Below are 15,629 nucleotides of genomic sequence, written 5' to 3'. Positions count from 1 at the left end.
TTCGGGAGCTGATTTTTTCAACAACTAAGCTGTTTGAGGACCAAGGTACCACTGTACACATCCCAAACAGGCAAAAACACAATGAAAAGCAGGACCAGGAAGGGTGTGTGGCCTATGGAGAGCCCCAGGGTCCACAAAGAGAGGCCTGAAGGGCCACATGCGGACCCCAAGTTATGCAGCTCCCAAGCCAAGGAGATAAGTAACTATACAACCTGTAGAAGACATCTGAAGGCAGCCCTGTATAGGGAAGTTTTTTAATGTTTAATGTTTTATTATGTTTTCATATATGTTGGAAGCCGCCCAGAGTGGCTGGGGCAACCCAGTCGGGCAGGGTATAAATGATAAAATTGTTATTGTTATTATGGAATAGGGCATCCTTATTTACATCTGAGAAATATTGGAGGGTATGAAGACATTTTCCTTTCGACAACTCGTTCTGCCTTGATGATAGGATCTGCAAGAGCTGTTATTATGTTTGTAAATTGCCTTGACAAACATGTTAGAATGTGATTGATTGATTGATTGATTCATTAATAATAATAATAATAATAATAATAATAATAATAATAATAATAATAATAATAATTCTAGAGGGTTGGCCTGGTGGTAAGGAAGCCACAACACTGCTTACACAAAGCATATTTAATACGCACACTTAAAGCACATGTTTTCCCCCAAAGAATCCTGGGAACTGTAGTTTATCCCCATGAGCTATAATACCCAGCACTCTTAACAAACTACAATTCCCAGTATTCTTTAAGTGGAGGGGGGGAAAAGAGAATGTGCTTTAAACATATGGTGTGTACACAACTTGAGTGTTATAACAAATGGTTGAAAGAGCTGAATTAAGTTCAGCCCAGAGAAGGAAAATTAAGGAGATATAGAGCTTCCTTCTAAGATCTGGAGGGCTGTTTGGTTGTTTGATGGGGGTGTTGAGTGGTTTTTCTTGCAGAAGCCTGCTTTGTGTGGGTGTTTTGTGTGTTGTGATGAGGTCCTGAGCCTCTCCGTTTTTCCATCTGTGAAATGGGTCTTTTGTGGTTCCCACGAGCGTTCCCGAGAATTCCAAATGTGCTATGCGGTTGAGCTGTCACCCTTTTCCATAGGAAGCTATCTTAGGCTGAATCAGTATTATACAGAGTTGATTCTCCAGGATTTTAGGCAGGCAATCTGTCCCAGCCTTCCATGAAAATCCCTGGGCTTGAACCTGCCACCTTTGTATTCAGAGCAGGTGGCCTAATCTACCTGTCCTCTCCTTCGAAACCTCAGAGCTGGTGGAAGGGGTTATCTCCACCAATGGCTCCATCTAGGTGCTGCTCTTGCCAACACTCTTTTTTCCGCCCCCTTTGGTGGCGTCCCTGTGCCCTGAACGGCTACTTGGCAAGCAAATAAAATTTGGCAGCCAAACTGTTTCTCAGCAGGGAGGGAAAACGATAAGGGGAAGTTTCAGCTGCTGAGTTTCAGCTTGTTTCCTCATCCTTCTCCCACAGAGTAATTGCCTCTGATATTCCTCCTGCGATGCACTCCATGCTAATTTCTGTTCTTCTCCATCTACATACTGTAATTATTCCAGAGAAATTATAGTCTGTCTTTCTACTACTTTCCCCCTCACCCCTTCTGAAAATCAGGAGGTGGGTGCCTTTCTACCCTCTGGCTGACTCCTCCTGACTGGACACAGACAGCCGCCAGCTGGGTCTCTTTTCAGCCCTGCTACAAAAAAACCAACCAACCAACCAGATTTCTGAGCTTATTCACAATAGAGCACCAAGCACCAGCAGCTGTCTATCTGTCCAGCCAGAGTTTAGGATTTCAGCAGTCAGCGATGCCAGACTTGTGGAGCGGCTGCCTGGGCTACCTGCACAACTGCTGCCCACTCAACAGCTAAAACAAGCAGCCCAAACCGTTCATCTCCCTACTTAAAGTTGGCAGCTCTGAACATTGTAGATGCAGGACTGAGTGGGGGATTGGCTAGAGGACCTCCATCCTATAGATGCATGATTCTGAGACCTGCATGGCCAACGTTCCATTTACATTCATTTTTGGTTTCAATTTGTGGAGCAATGCATGACATTCATGTGCCCATTTGAGCGGTGTGCAGGCAAGCGATTGCGTTGAAATCCACCTCATGCAAATGTCTAATCCTATAGGGTAGGGCTAAATCATGGGCACAAGAACAAAAGAAGAAGCTGCAGGATCAGGCCAATGGCCCAGCTAGTCCAGCATCCTGTTCTCACAGTGGCCAATCGGATGCCTGTGGGAAACCAGCAAGCAGGATTCAGGCACAAGGACATTTTCCCCTCCTGTAGTTTCCAGCAATAATAATAACAATAAAACAATAATAATAATAATAATAATAATAATAATAATAATATATTATTTATACCTGGCCCATCTGGCTGGGTTTCCCCAGCCACTCTGGGTGGCTTCCAACCGAATATTAAAACAGTACAGCATTAAACATTAAAAATTTCCCTAAACAGGGCCGCCTTCAGTTGTCTTCTAAAAGTAAAATAGTTACTTATTGCCTTGACATCTGCTGGGAGGGCGTTCCACAGGACGGGTGCCACTACCGACAAGGCCCTCTGTCTGGTTCCCTGTAACCTCACTTCTCGTAATGAGGGAACCGCCAGAAGGCCCTCGGTGCTGGATCTCAGTGTCTGGGCTGAATGGTGGGGGTGGAGACACTCCTTCAGGTATACAGGACCGAGGCCGTTTAGGGCTTTAAAGGTCAGTACCAACACTTTGAATTGTGCTCGGAAACATACTGGGAGCCAGTGTAGATCTCTCAGGACTGGTGTTATGTGGTCCCGGCGGCCACTCCCAGTCACTAGTCTAGCTGCCGCATTCTGGATTAATTGCAGTTTCCGGGTCACCTTCAAAGGTAGCCCCACGTAGAGCGCATTGCAGTAGTCCAAACGGGAGATAACCAGAGTATGCACCACTCTGGTGAGACAGTCCGCGGGCAGGTAGGGTCTCAGCCTGCGTACCAGATGGAGCGGGTAGACAGCCACCCTGGACACAGAATTAACCTGTGCCTCCATGGACAGCTGTGAGTCCAAAATGACTCCTAGGCTGCACACCTGGTCCTTCAGGGGCACAGTTACCCCATTAAAGACCAGGGAGTCCTTCACACCTGCCCGCCTCCTGTCCCCCCAAAATAGTACTTCTGTCTTGTCAGGATTCAACTTCAATCCATTAGCCGCCATCCATCCTCCAACCGCCTCCAGGCACTCACACAGGACCTTCACCGCCTTCACTGGTTCTGATTTAAAAGAGAGGTAGAGCTGGGTGTCATCTGCATACTGATGAACACCCAGCCCAAACCCCCTGATGATCTCTCCCAGCGGCTTCATATAGATATTAAAAAGCATGGGGGAGAGAATGGAACTCTGAGGCACCCCATAAGTGAGTGCTCAGGGGTCTGAACACTCATCCCCCACCACCACTTTCTGAACACAGCCCAGGAGGAAGGAGCGGAACCACTGTATGACAGTGCCCCCAGCTCCCAGCCCCTCTAGACGGTCCAGAAGGATGTTATGGTCGATGGTGTCAAAGGCCGCTGAGAGATCCAGCAGAACTAGGAAACAGCTCTCACCTTTGTCCCTAGCTCGCCAGAGATAATCAACCAGCGCAACCAAGGCAGTTTCAGTCCCATGGTGAGGCCTGAATCCCGATTGGAAGGGATCCAAATGGTCCTTTGGGAGCAAGTAATATTCAGAAGCATTCATCCCTCCAGCTGTTGTGGCAGAGCCTAGCCATCATGCATGGCTAGTAGGCATAGATAGACCTCTCCTTCACAAATTTGTCTAATTCTCTTTTTTTGCTTGTTTTTATTTTTATTCAAAAAACACCCAGTTTTTATAGTATAGAAGGTTTTCTGTGATACGAAAAACAAGCAAGGAAAGATGCATATAGTGTCTCCACTTTCAATTCATAGAGTCTTTTTCATGGTTTGTTTGCATTCAGTGTGCCATCTTGTTTGGTGGCTGTCCTCGCCTCCTGCAGCAGTGAGTTCCACAGAGTAACCATGCTCTGGTGGGAGCTGTCGTCCCAAAGCAAAACAAAACCTGGCGGGCACCCAGTTGGGGAAAGCCATTCTGGAACGTTATCTTTTATCACCCCACCCCACCCACCCACCTCCAGACCATCTCACTCTGCTCCTCTGCGAGCTCGAGTTCGCATCCCCACAAGGGCCTGCCTGTTTAGTCGGCTGCGAAAGCGACATGGTTGGGTTCACCATGGCAATGTGCGCACGGCGTACGGGCCCAGGCAGACAGGGAGCTGCTGCTCACAGGAAGTCAGAGCTTGTTCCCCCATATGCTCTGCGGATTGATGCAGATTCACACTAATAATTAGGGCCATATCCCTGCTTGCTTTACGCCAGCAGAGCTCGAGGAGGGTGCAAGAGCTGGAAAGGCAGCCGGGGGGGGGTAGGGAGGTGGGCTCCGTGCCAGTGACTCAGAGTTCAGTACAAAAGCCCGAGCAATTAAAACACACCCTTTTGCCTATTGCCTCTATGTTTGAGGAGATGGCACAGGGGGAGTCAGCTACGTCACAGCTGCACAGGAGGTCTCTCTCTGCAAGGATTGCTTGGCTTATTAAGCTAAGATGCAGCTACCTCTGGGGGAGGGGAGAGAAATTTGCTTGAGTTTGCCCTTAAAAGAGGGTAAGACAAATTTGTGGAGAGAGTTTCCCAAATCCACACTTTCTAAAGCAGTACACGAACCAAAACAGAGCCATCCTCCGAGAGTCACGTGAAGTGTCGGTGGGTTCCCACGAGGCAAGACACAGTGATAACAGCAAGAACCTTTATGAACTACATAACTGGGAAACAGGGGCAAAGCAACTGCTTATATACATCCCTGAAATCCTGGGCCACTCCCACTCCCAACGTGATTGGCTGTCTAAACTTCCAAGCTGCAAAGCGCGACTCAGAATTCAAGGGCCAATGGCAGAGGCCCAAATCCTGAAATGTTCTATGATTGGATGTCATGCATTGAATCAGAACACAGGAGCTCAGATTCCTTAGTCCAGACTTAAGCTCAGGCAAACAGACCACTGAATACATAACATCACACTTCTCCGAATTTTTCATTACTTGGTCCTCCAGCCAGGGATACGGGCAAAAACCATGCGTGTCCTGCTGTGAAGTGTGCCTAAAAATGCACGTCTAAGGAAAATCAACATTCAAAAATGCATTATATCAGGGGGAACTGCTTTGCAAGTATGCATATGTTAGGTGAAATTGTATACAGATCTGTGTACATTCGGATAAATTTGCTCTAAAAGGCTGATTTGTTTTCCTGAGCCCATTAGGGGGAAAAAATGCATGCAAATTACATGGAAATATAGAGAACAGAATGTAGCAGTAGAAAAATGAGAAAATGGGGGAAGCCAAAATTGTCAGATTCACCTTCCAGATGTTGTTGGACTACAGCTGTCATCAGGCTCCTCATCCCTGTGATAGGACACTGGACACAGACCTAGAAGTTTGGGGCTCCTGTTCTAATTCTGCCAAGGACAACATGAGTCCATTAAAGTCTTTCTTTAAGCCTCAGTTGCCCAGTCTGTGAAATGGCTATAGCAATAACTGACACTCCCTAGTGCATTGCCAGAATTAAACGTACTACCAAATAATTGCTCACATGCATCTGTTTCTTTATCACGGGAATCAATAATCTCTGCCCTCCCAGATGTTGGGGCTTGTCCACACAGCAGCAAAACATGTATTTGCACCTGCTTGTCTCCCCATGAATGCAGAGGCAACCAGAGGATGTCCTCCCCATCCCATTGTTGACCCAGACCTTTCACACACTTCTAAATGCAGGTTTCTCAATCCTAGCCCTTTCAGACTTCCCAAGAGTTGGGGGGAAAAACAACCTACCTTGCATTTAAAATGGGTGTTGGAGACTTGGGAGAACACTGAGCGCGGGGAAGGTATTACGTGGAAGGCCCTACATTAATGGGGGCAGAAGCAAGTGCAGAACCACATTTTGCTCCTGTGTGGACAAACCCTGCTGTGGCATCAACTCCCATCAGTCCCAGTCGGCATAGCCAGTGGCCAAGGATGCTGGAAGTTGTAGTCCAACACCTGGAGGGCCAACAAGTTTCCCCCTCTCCTATATCAAAACAGACCCTTCTCAGCACGAGACCCTACTGAACCAGCCAGCGAAGACAACACCAGGAAACATGAGCAAAATGGTCTTGTATTCCGTTTCAGTCTGGGTATAGACTGTGCATGGTCTGAAGGGACACGATGCAGGTTCCTTGCAGAAACTTAGCAGGTCTGGCATCTGCCTGCACAGGAAGGCGGTCAGCAAAGCCTGTGCACACCACCCTGACTCCCACCAGCCTTTTCATTGTGCATTTGTGGTTATTTGTGCTCATGATGGCGTCAAGGTGGTAATACACAGTTTCACTTTCAATACCTTGTGCACCTGCACAGGTTTCAGGTTGGACATACTGCTTTGTTCCCAACCAGTGTGTGTCTCATTGCAGAGATCGTGCAGCTTTTTACACCACAAATGTCCTGGGTTTGGGGGGTTCTCTCACTTTTGTTGCACCGCAGTAAAACTTTGAGGTGGGGGGGGGGGAGGTTGCTGTCAAGTAAAAAGTAATTCTTTATGAAGTAAATAAAAATAGAGTCTTCTCCAGACAGCAACAACACTGTAACATTGGGGAAGCAATGCAGAATGACTAATACAGTGGGATTATATAGAATCATAGAATTGTAGAGTTAGAAGGAATCCCAAGGATCATCTAGTCCAGGTGTCAGCAAACTTTTTCAGCAGGGGGCCAGTCCACTGTCCCTCAGACCTTGGGGCTGGACTATATTTCGGAGGGAAAAAATGAATGAATTCCTATGCTCCACAAATAACCCAGAGATGCATCTTAAATAAAAGGACACATTCTACTCATGTAAAAACACGCTGATTCCCGGACCATCCACGGGCCAGATTGAGAATGCGATTGGGCCGGATCCGGCCCCTGGGCCTTAGTTTGCCTACCCATGATCTAGTCCAACCCCCTCCAATCTAGCCCATTCTTGAGTGGGCTCAAATCACCAACCTTCTGGTTAACAGCCAGATGCACTGACCCATTGCACCACAGAGACCTCTGTGCGGACAGTCCAGTATAAACCCACCAGCAATGCAGCATTATTGCATCAAAGTCTCGTTGCAGAATTACACCCACCCACACAAAAAAACCACCTGTAATGCAAAGTGTGTCTGCTGAGGTGCTGTAAACATGGATTAGTTCCCTTTTGGGGCTCTGGGCTAGATAATTGCTCGTTGCATGTCGTCTAGATTATTCAGCCGTTGCTGTGCTCTGCCCCAGAGGCGGCTGCATTTCATGAGCAATTGTTGGACGGGGAGGAGGAGGAGACCGTATCCGTTCTGGAGCGATTATGCAGCAGCACCAGGCTGTTTTGCTCCTGCCTTGTGAATAATATCACAGTCCCTAACTGTCACCAAGTGAAGGACGCTCATGGTACAATTTGAAAAATGATCCAGCAGAGGAAGGGGAGGGTGGAATTCTGTGGAGGCAGACACACACACACACAGAGGATAGGACATTGTAGATTCCCCGGCAATGGATATGCTGGTGGCTTGGAAACACGGGGGACCATTAAACAGGGATCTTTTGTGGCTTAACTGTGTTTTCCTGGGTCTGGGGAGGTGTGCCTGCCCACAGTAAGGAGGGGGAAACATGAAGAATGTGTCTTTGGGCGTGTCAGGAATGCCTCCCAGTAGAAAGGCTCAATTGGAGGAGATTGTGCTCTGATGAACGCAGCCGGAGAAATGGATTCACTGTGCGTCAGATCAGCATGAAAACCATCCCCCCGCCAAACTGGAAAACTCTGGAATCCTGACTCCAAAGCGCCTTGCCCATTAGGCCCCCATCTCCTCTTGTCAAAGTCCCAGGTTCAATTCCCAGCATCTCCAGGCCAGTGGCTCTTCTTAGTCCAGCATCCTGTTCTCACAGTGGCGAAACAGACGCCTGTGGAAAATACACAAGCAGGATCTAAGCACAAAAGCTCTCTTCCCCTTCTGTCATTTCCAGCAACTGGTATTCAGAAGCATTGCTGCCTCCAGCTGGGCTAGTAGCCATTGACGGTGTTATCCGCCGTGAATTTATCCAATCCTCTTTTATAGCCTTCCAAGTTAGTGACCACCATTGCCTCCTACAGGAGCAAAATCCATAGTTTTAACTCTACGCTGCAAACCAGCTCCCTATAGCCAACATATATCACTGTCATATATAAACCACTTTCCCCCCCTGCCTGCCCCCAATAAAGCCAAATACAGCCAATTTAGGGTGCTGATCATCTGTTGGGAGAGTGGAAATGGAGCGTGGGGCAGAGAAATAGAATGGGGTGGCTGGAATTCTGAACAGGGAGCACTCCACACTGCAACATTTGGTTGAAGCTCCCCCTTCTCCTGACTAATAGCCAATGGCCATTGTTTCCACACCTGGAAATAGAAAATAGACGGTTCCACTTCTGAAAATAGAGTGTTCTCACCTCCAGCATCTTGCAGACAAAAATAGGGAAACTTGTGTACGTGTATGCAGGTGAAACTTTCACAGCCTAAGGATTACTGAGTGTATGGTACATGTGGACACACAGTGATGCATAGCTTCCCTGCCTTGCAATTGCTGCATACATTTGCTCGAAGAGAACTTATCCTGCACTGGCTTCCAAATCAGTCGTTCCCGAGAAACCTTAAGAGAAGGTTCATCATTGGATCTGACTGCTCTTACCTAGGATGAGCTGCAGCAACCACATTTGGTGACGTACCTGTATATAGTAGTATCCAGAGTGGAGGTTTGATGGGGGCTGCGAGGGAAACGGCATTCTGACTCTTTGCACCCATGCATTTGAGTGCACACACCCTACAGCCAAGAGATCCGCTCAGATATTTAACTTTTGGAGTCCCTGGAAAGGAGCCTGATGCCTGGAGAACTCAATCTCTATCCACACAAAAGCAAATATAGGGACAACAAAATAGGGCAATTAGGGCGTGGTCCCCTCTTTTGGGTGAGGGATCGTAGCTCAGGGCTCCTTCAGGCAACCTATTTATTGATCACAGACCCTAATTTGCTTGCACAAATCTTATGTGGTGGTTAGACTAATGTGTAGTCGTTTTTGTGTGATTTATTTGGTTTTGTTTATATGACAATGAGCATTCATCCTGCACTCATCTTGATTTGCTGGTGGGGTGTTTACATGTCTTCCCATTGATTGCAGGTTCATCCTACGCATTTCCCCTTCACTTTCCTAACAGCAAACAGTCTGATTCATTTTTAGCGGAGATTTGTTCTAATCCACTTTAAATGCACAAACCAACAGCCCCTCCAGACATCCTTTTGGATTGCACATTCATGATGAGTTGTGCTCTTGATGCTATTACGTATGGCGGCTGCACATGTTCCCACTTTCAATGCTGTTCGACCCTGCAAAAGTTTCAGAGTGGACACCCTGCTTCATTTCTAAGCAGTGCACGTCCCGTAACCTCCCTCTGAAATCCTGTAGCTTTTCATACCCAAAATGTTCCGGTTTACTTATTTTTGTCCTGCTTTAGTTACACTAGCCCTTCCAGACAGCTTGTAAAGTAGTAGCATTGGGGAAGCATCCTAGAACAAAGTGAAGCAGAATAAATCCACTGCTATTGCAATAATAGGCTCCATCTGCACTATACATTTAATGCAATATTGTATCAGTTTGAACAGCCATGGCTTCCTGCAAAGAATCTTGGGGACTGTAGTTTGTTAAGGGTGAGAGTTGTTAGGAGACCCCAGTTCCCTTCATAGGTTTACAACAGGGGTCAGCAACCTTTTTCATCCGTAGGCCGGTCCACCGTCAGACCATGTGGTGGGCTGGACTATATTGGGGGGGGGGGTTTGAACGAATTCCTATGCCCCACAAATAACCCAGAGATGCTTTTTAAATAAAAGCATGCATTCTACTACTACAAATAATAATAATAATAATAATAATAATAATAATAATATATTATTTATACCCCGCCCATTGGCTGGGTTTCCCTAGCCACTCATGTAAAAACACGCTGATTCCCGGACAGTCCGTGGCCCAGATTGAGAAGGCAATTGGGCCGCATCTGGCCCACGGGCCTGAGGTTGCCTACCCCTGGTTTACAACTTCCACAACTGTTTAACAATCCAGTCTCTCTTACCAGGGAACTCTGGGAATTGCAGCTCTGGGAGAGAAATACAGATCTCCTAACAACTGTAACCACCCTGAACAAACTACAGTTCCCAGTGTTCTTTTGGGGAAGCCATGACTGTGTAAAGTAGTATATATGATGCTGTTTTAAATGCATAGTTCAGATGGGGCCTTATTCTGTTAAGAACATGCTGTAGAATGAACCCAACATTTTAAAAAATCCACCAATCTGGAGGGGCCCCTAACATTCCGGTTTGCACTTTAATCTCTCCCGCAAAATATTGATGGCCCGCAGGCACTTTCAGCGGTAGGGCACACATTTTCCATGCGAAAGCTCCAGTCCCTCCCTGGCAAGTCTAGTGAAAAGGCAGCAGTCCAGAGATGGGGGAGGCCCTCTCCTTCCCGAGACCCCTGGAGAGTCAATCGTAAACCAGTTCAGGGGTCCGGAAGGAAAAACAGCTTCCTATGTTTCTGGTCGCTCATGCAGATCTCGGCCCCTCTCCCAGAATTCAGTGCAGAAGCTAAGATCTCATGCTGCTCTCATGCAGGCAAGTTGCTCAGGATAACAGGTATTTAGCTGATTGCTAGATAATGGCACACTGCTAGAAGCAGGAGAGCAGTCGGATGAGAATTAAAAATCGGCTCCTTTTAGTGGAGTCCCAGGGCCCAGCCCAAATCACATCCACCCACAAGAGAGGAAGGAAGATGTGCTGCGAGAGAAGCAGCCAATGTACTAAGCCAAGCATTCCCCCCCCCCTTGCAGCAGCCTGTCTTTTCACTCTCCCCCCCCCCTCTCCTCAACACGCACACATAGCCGGTGGAATTTGTGTGTGGGCTCCGCTTGCAGAAATGCAGAGCTAACATAGTCGGGCACCCACTGACACTCGCGTGCCCAGGAAGCTGCCTGCTCTGCCCAGATTCCACCTACGGATGCTGAGCCACCCTTGAGATCTCTTGGAAGGCCACAAGCAGGGTGGCAATTGTCCTGGGACAGAAGGGTCTGCAGCATCCCCTCAACTCTGGCTAGGACTCCATCATCCCTCTTTGCTGCTGTCCATCAGGCCCAAGTGCCCTGCCAGCAGCATCAGAACCAGAGGCTCCACTTCCATCTGCTGACTCCAAGGTGTTTTTTGCCCTTCTGCTTCCCGAGGCAACCCGGTTCAGCTTGCTCTTTTCCTTCCAGATCCCCACCCAGTTCATCCAAACTCGATGCTGGAAGCATTAATAGGAGAGAACGCCAGTAGACACTGCTAAAAGGTAAGTTTCATCGGAGCAGTGGGAGTTTCTGTCTCTGTAGAGTTTGGGCAGGACCCCTTCAGGGGTTCTTGTAGAGTTGTTTTCTTAAGATTAAGCCCAGCCGGAATATAAAAACCAGAAGGGTGCTTGTTTGCAAGCTGGGTTTCCAGAGCCAGCAGTCCTGGTGGAAGCATTGTCTCAAACTCTGCTCTAGGCTCTGTCCCTGGTGGGTAGTTGCCCCACATGCAAACAACCAGTGTGGTGTGGGGGTTTGGCTGTTGTTGGTTTGGGAGAACAGGGTTCAAATCTCTACCCTGTTGCAAAGCCTGTTGGGTAACCTCTGGCTTGTCCATGTCTCTCAGCCTAAACTACCTCGCAGGGTTTTTTTGGGGGGGATATTAAAAACAGGGTGGGGGTAAACCATGCATGCCACCTTGATCTCTTTGGAAGAAAGGTGGGCAATACATGAAATGAATAAGTTGCTGAGCCCACTAGGAACCTCTGCCCCTTCTTACGTCACATTAGCAGAACCATGGGCAATATATTTGCTGACACCCCTTTACGTCCTGCCAACCTGATCACCACCAGTACAGGGAGTTGCCTAGAAGTCTCTAGGTCTCATCTGCCCCTTGGGACAGCAGAGCTGGAGGTTTGGGGCCAATTGGCTCCCTCCATCATGCTTTTTTCCTGATTGCAACTCCCTTGCTCCATACAAACTGGATGGAACGAATGTGCCTGTCAACTTAGCCAGATCAGAGGAAAGACGTCGTAACTGGGAGGGAAAAAAAATCTGGGGTAAGGATTGATCTTCATCTAAGGCAGTGAAATAGCTTGGTATTCGGCCCTGGTCTGGGTCCCTGTTTCTTGCGTATCTCTCTGTCCTAGGGAGGAAGAGAGACCCTGGCACAGTGTTACAATGTGAGCTCTGCAGGTAGAAAGTCCCCCGTTCAATTCCTGGCATCGCCTGTTTTTTTAAAAAAGCCCTCTCTCTGCCTGAAACTATGCAGACCCACTAGCCAGACAGAGGAGGCAAAACTGGTCTGGAGGTGAACGTGAGCAGTCTGGCTTTACTGTAGCTCCCAGAGCTTTGGGGCCACAGAGGTCAGGGCAGGAGCTGCGCTGGCTAAAGAAGCCTGCCTATAAATCATGCCTGCCTCCTGTGACTGTTCTCCGTTCTGGAAGGAGACACAAATGTGCTTTGTTTTGTTTGCTCTGCAAACGGGGACAAGCAGCTTGTTTATCCAAGTGAAGCCTGTCTGGGGAGAGGTAGGGTGATGCCAGCCCCTGGGAAACGAAAGGGCCCTGATCCTCTAGATTGATAGGTCTGAACAGACATCCACCCTAACCATCCCCAAGGGGGTTTGTTTCCCTTGGCTCTGGGGGTGAGATGGACCCTTCGTTGAGGAAGAAACAGAGCTTCTGCTGACAGTTATCTTGATGGGACTGGGCAGGAGCGCCGTTGAAAGGCTGGGTGGACAGACTGACATCCAAGGCAGGGGAGGTGGCAGAGGACAATGATGAGAGGGCGGAGGTGTTCAAAATGGAGCGTGGAGAGCCCTAAAGGGACACGGCATGCCTGTCTGTCATTTCAGATGTCTGTAGAGAAAGGGGCGGCAATTTCGTGGGGGAGCAGATTTCAACAGGATTCCGTGGTCTGTTCTTGAAATGTGTATCAGAGCAACCCAATGAATGCCCACTCAGAAGGAAATCCCACTGGGGTTTTATAGTACTTACTCTCTGTAACGTAGGGATCGGACAGCTGTGGCTCTCTGGAAGTTCACAGAGTTTAGAGCTGGAAAGGGACCATGAGAGTGATCTAGTCCAATGCAGGAATCTCAGCTAGATCACACCTGACAAATGGCCATCCAACCTCCAAGGAGCCCCAGTCAGCATGGCCGGTGGTCAGGGTGACGGAGGCTGTAATTCAGCAACATCAAGAGGGCCCCCGCTTTCCTGCCGAATTAGGGATTGCAGTTTCAGATGCTAGAAAGCAGAATACACCTGTCCTCCCCGCCGCCACAAAAGCATAGATGGTGACAACTTCAGCAATTTTCTTTAAACAGATTTTAATAAAGCAATTTTATTAAAACAGAATAGGAAAAAGAGGTGTGCTTTTGACCTGCAGATCTGGAACGCAGGCCTCTTTCCTTTTTTGTAACTTTCCAAATGTTGCTGGACTCCAGCTCCCATCGTCCATGCACATCTTCTATGCTGGCTGGGGCTGTTGGGACCTGAAGGGTCACTCGATATCCATCGCTCTATTATAGCAACACAAGGCAGCAGCTTTCCTTGTGGGGCAGAGCCACAGGAGTGGCCTCCCAGGGTCAGCATCCCTGCCACTTACCACAAGCAGGGAAGTCCAAGGTGGCAGTAAGGCCAGAGGCACTGGAGGAGCCTACCTGGCACACCTGCCAGAAGGCTATCCCTGCATCTCCACCTCACTGGGCAAGCTACACCTGTAACCACCACCACCAATGTCACAGTCCCACCACCAGGGGGCGTTCATCAGAACAGGGCCTTTTCCATGGTTGCACCCTCAATATGGAGTGCTCTCCTCTTGGAAGTATAATTTGTGCCAATATTTGTCCAGGGATTTATGGGATGTTAGTCCCCTGCTACACATTGATGTGCTGGAATTTTTATTCTGAGTTTTGCTTGCATTTAGAAAAATGGCCCTAAATTACCCATGTCCAATGATTTCTGTATATTTAATATATATTATGACTCACTCTTATTTTGCCTGGATTGTTGTTTCAATTTTTGTTTTAAATTATGTTGTGACACATCACAGGATCACCGGTGGGCGGACTTAGTTGACAGTGCCCTAAATTGAATAAATAACTTTGCAATCTTGTGCCTATCTGCTGGGAAGTAAGTCCTACAGAGTTAGCTCAGGGCAGAGGTGGGGATCTTGGGGCCCTCTTGATGTTGCTGAACTACAACTCCCATCACCCCTTGCCATTGGCTGGGGCTGATGGGAGTTGGGAGTCCCAACAGCATCTGTAGGACCACAGGTTAGTCACCTCTGACTTAGGGCTCACTTCCAGCTTGCAACAGCGTGCAGAGCAGAAATAACAGGCGTTCTTGAGGAGCAATTGCATATGATCTGAAACACGAGGATGGTGGGGCACGGGGAAGTCCTGCTGGCCCTCCCTAAAAAGCACCCCAAATCTTGTGCCAGGGAGTTGAGGAGCAGGTTGGGTGAAACGTCATGTGTTCTAATCTATCTGCAGCACCACAAATTTGGCTGAGAATGTATGAAGGAATGCCAGAAGGAATAGAGACAAGGAATTCTAAATAGATCCAGGTTCTGTTGGTCGTTCCATCTCTCCAGCAAACCCGAACCCAAACAACCAGTGTGGCTATAGATTTACAGATAATTTCTGCAACAGGACATCAGGATGCCAGCCCCTTTCCTCCAGCTTCTCAGTGAACCAGCGAGATCCTTTCTCCTCCTCTCAGAGAGGGAAAGGCAGCCAAACTCTCCATCTTTTTAATCGCCTTTCCCAGCTAATCCCTCCTTCTTAAACAGCCTCTTTCTCAAACCTCAAGAAACACACACACAATTTTCCTGTCGTTTTCATGCCCGTGCCACCCGCCCACCCTGCTTTCTCAGCTCCTTTGCATCCTGTGGGTGCCCTTGCGATAAGATCTCCCTGTGTTTGTAACCTGAGCAAGCCCTGGGAGCAGGCAGGAGCTGAAAGCACCAGGGCAGCCCTGCCAAGACCTTCTGCAGCTGCCCTGGCAGCAACCAGCTGATGGCTCAGCTGCCACAAGTCAAGTATTTTGCCAGATTTGCAGGCAGGCACAGGGAGAGGCGAGAACTGGCTACTCTTGCTACTTTTGCTGGGCACTGTACTAGGGTGGCCCTGTGTCCTGCATTGTAGGGTATGGTCCTTTCTTTGAAGGTGTCCTCTGTTTGAAGGGCTTCTTTCAAAATGAAGAAGAACCCTAAGAAGGGCATGAGGGCAACACTTCAATTGCACACATTTAAATGTCCGGTATGGGTCTGAATCCCTCCCCCCAAATAGTCTGGAGGTACCAACAGCCTTTCCCACTATGGTGAGAAGCAGCATAATTCAATTTAAATGACAGGATAGTAATAATTTTCTAAATTTGCATCTGTGCATATAAATCAGCACATGCAAATCAATGTTCTATTTTTCGAGGCTAATATGTCAATACGCTAAGCCCACCCAAAGCTTAGCTG

The 15,629-nt window shown here is 48.1% G+C and overlaps 1 protein-coding gene across 12 annotated transcripts in view; it reads left to right on the top strand.

The window, feature by feature from the left end:
- The window catches only part of MAG (myelin associated glycoprotein), a 68,248-nt gene that overhangs the window by 13,678 nt on the left and 38,941 nt on the right, over nucleotides 1–15,629 (top strand). For 8 of the 12 annotated variants that reach the window (XM_088672516.1, XM_088672517.1, XM_088672515.1 and 5 more), the window contains exon 1: nucleotides 11,024–11,440. The gene's annotated coding sequence lies outside the window, so the exon portion shown is untranslated. Of the gene's footprint in view, nucleotides 1–11,023; nucleotides 11,441–15,629 lie in introns of those variants that run through there. The other 4 variants (XM_035120363.3, XM_035120360.3, XM_035120362.3 and 1 more) reach the window with 1 other exon arrangement.

The sequence above is a fragment of the Zootoca vivipara genome, chromosome 6, assembly GCF_965207765.1.
Source record: "Zootoca vivipara chromosome 6, rZooViv2.hap1.1, whole genome shotgun sequence".
Taxonomy (NCBI): domain Eukaryota; kingdom Metazoa; phylum Chordata; class Lepidosauria; order Squamata; family Lacertidae; genus Zootoca; species Zootoca vivipara.
This window is presented reverse-complemented; position numbering and strand designations above follow the sequence as displayed.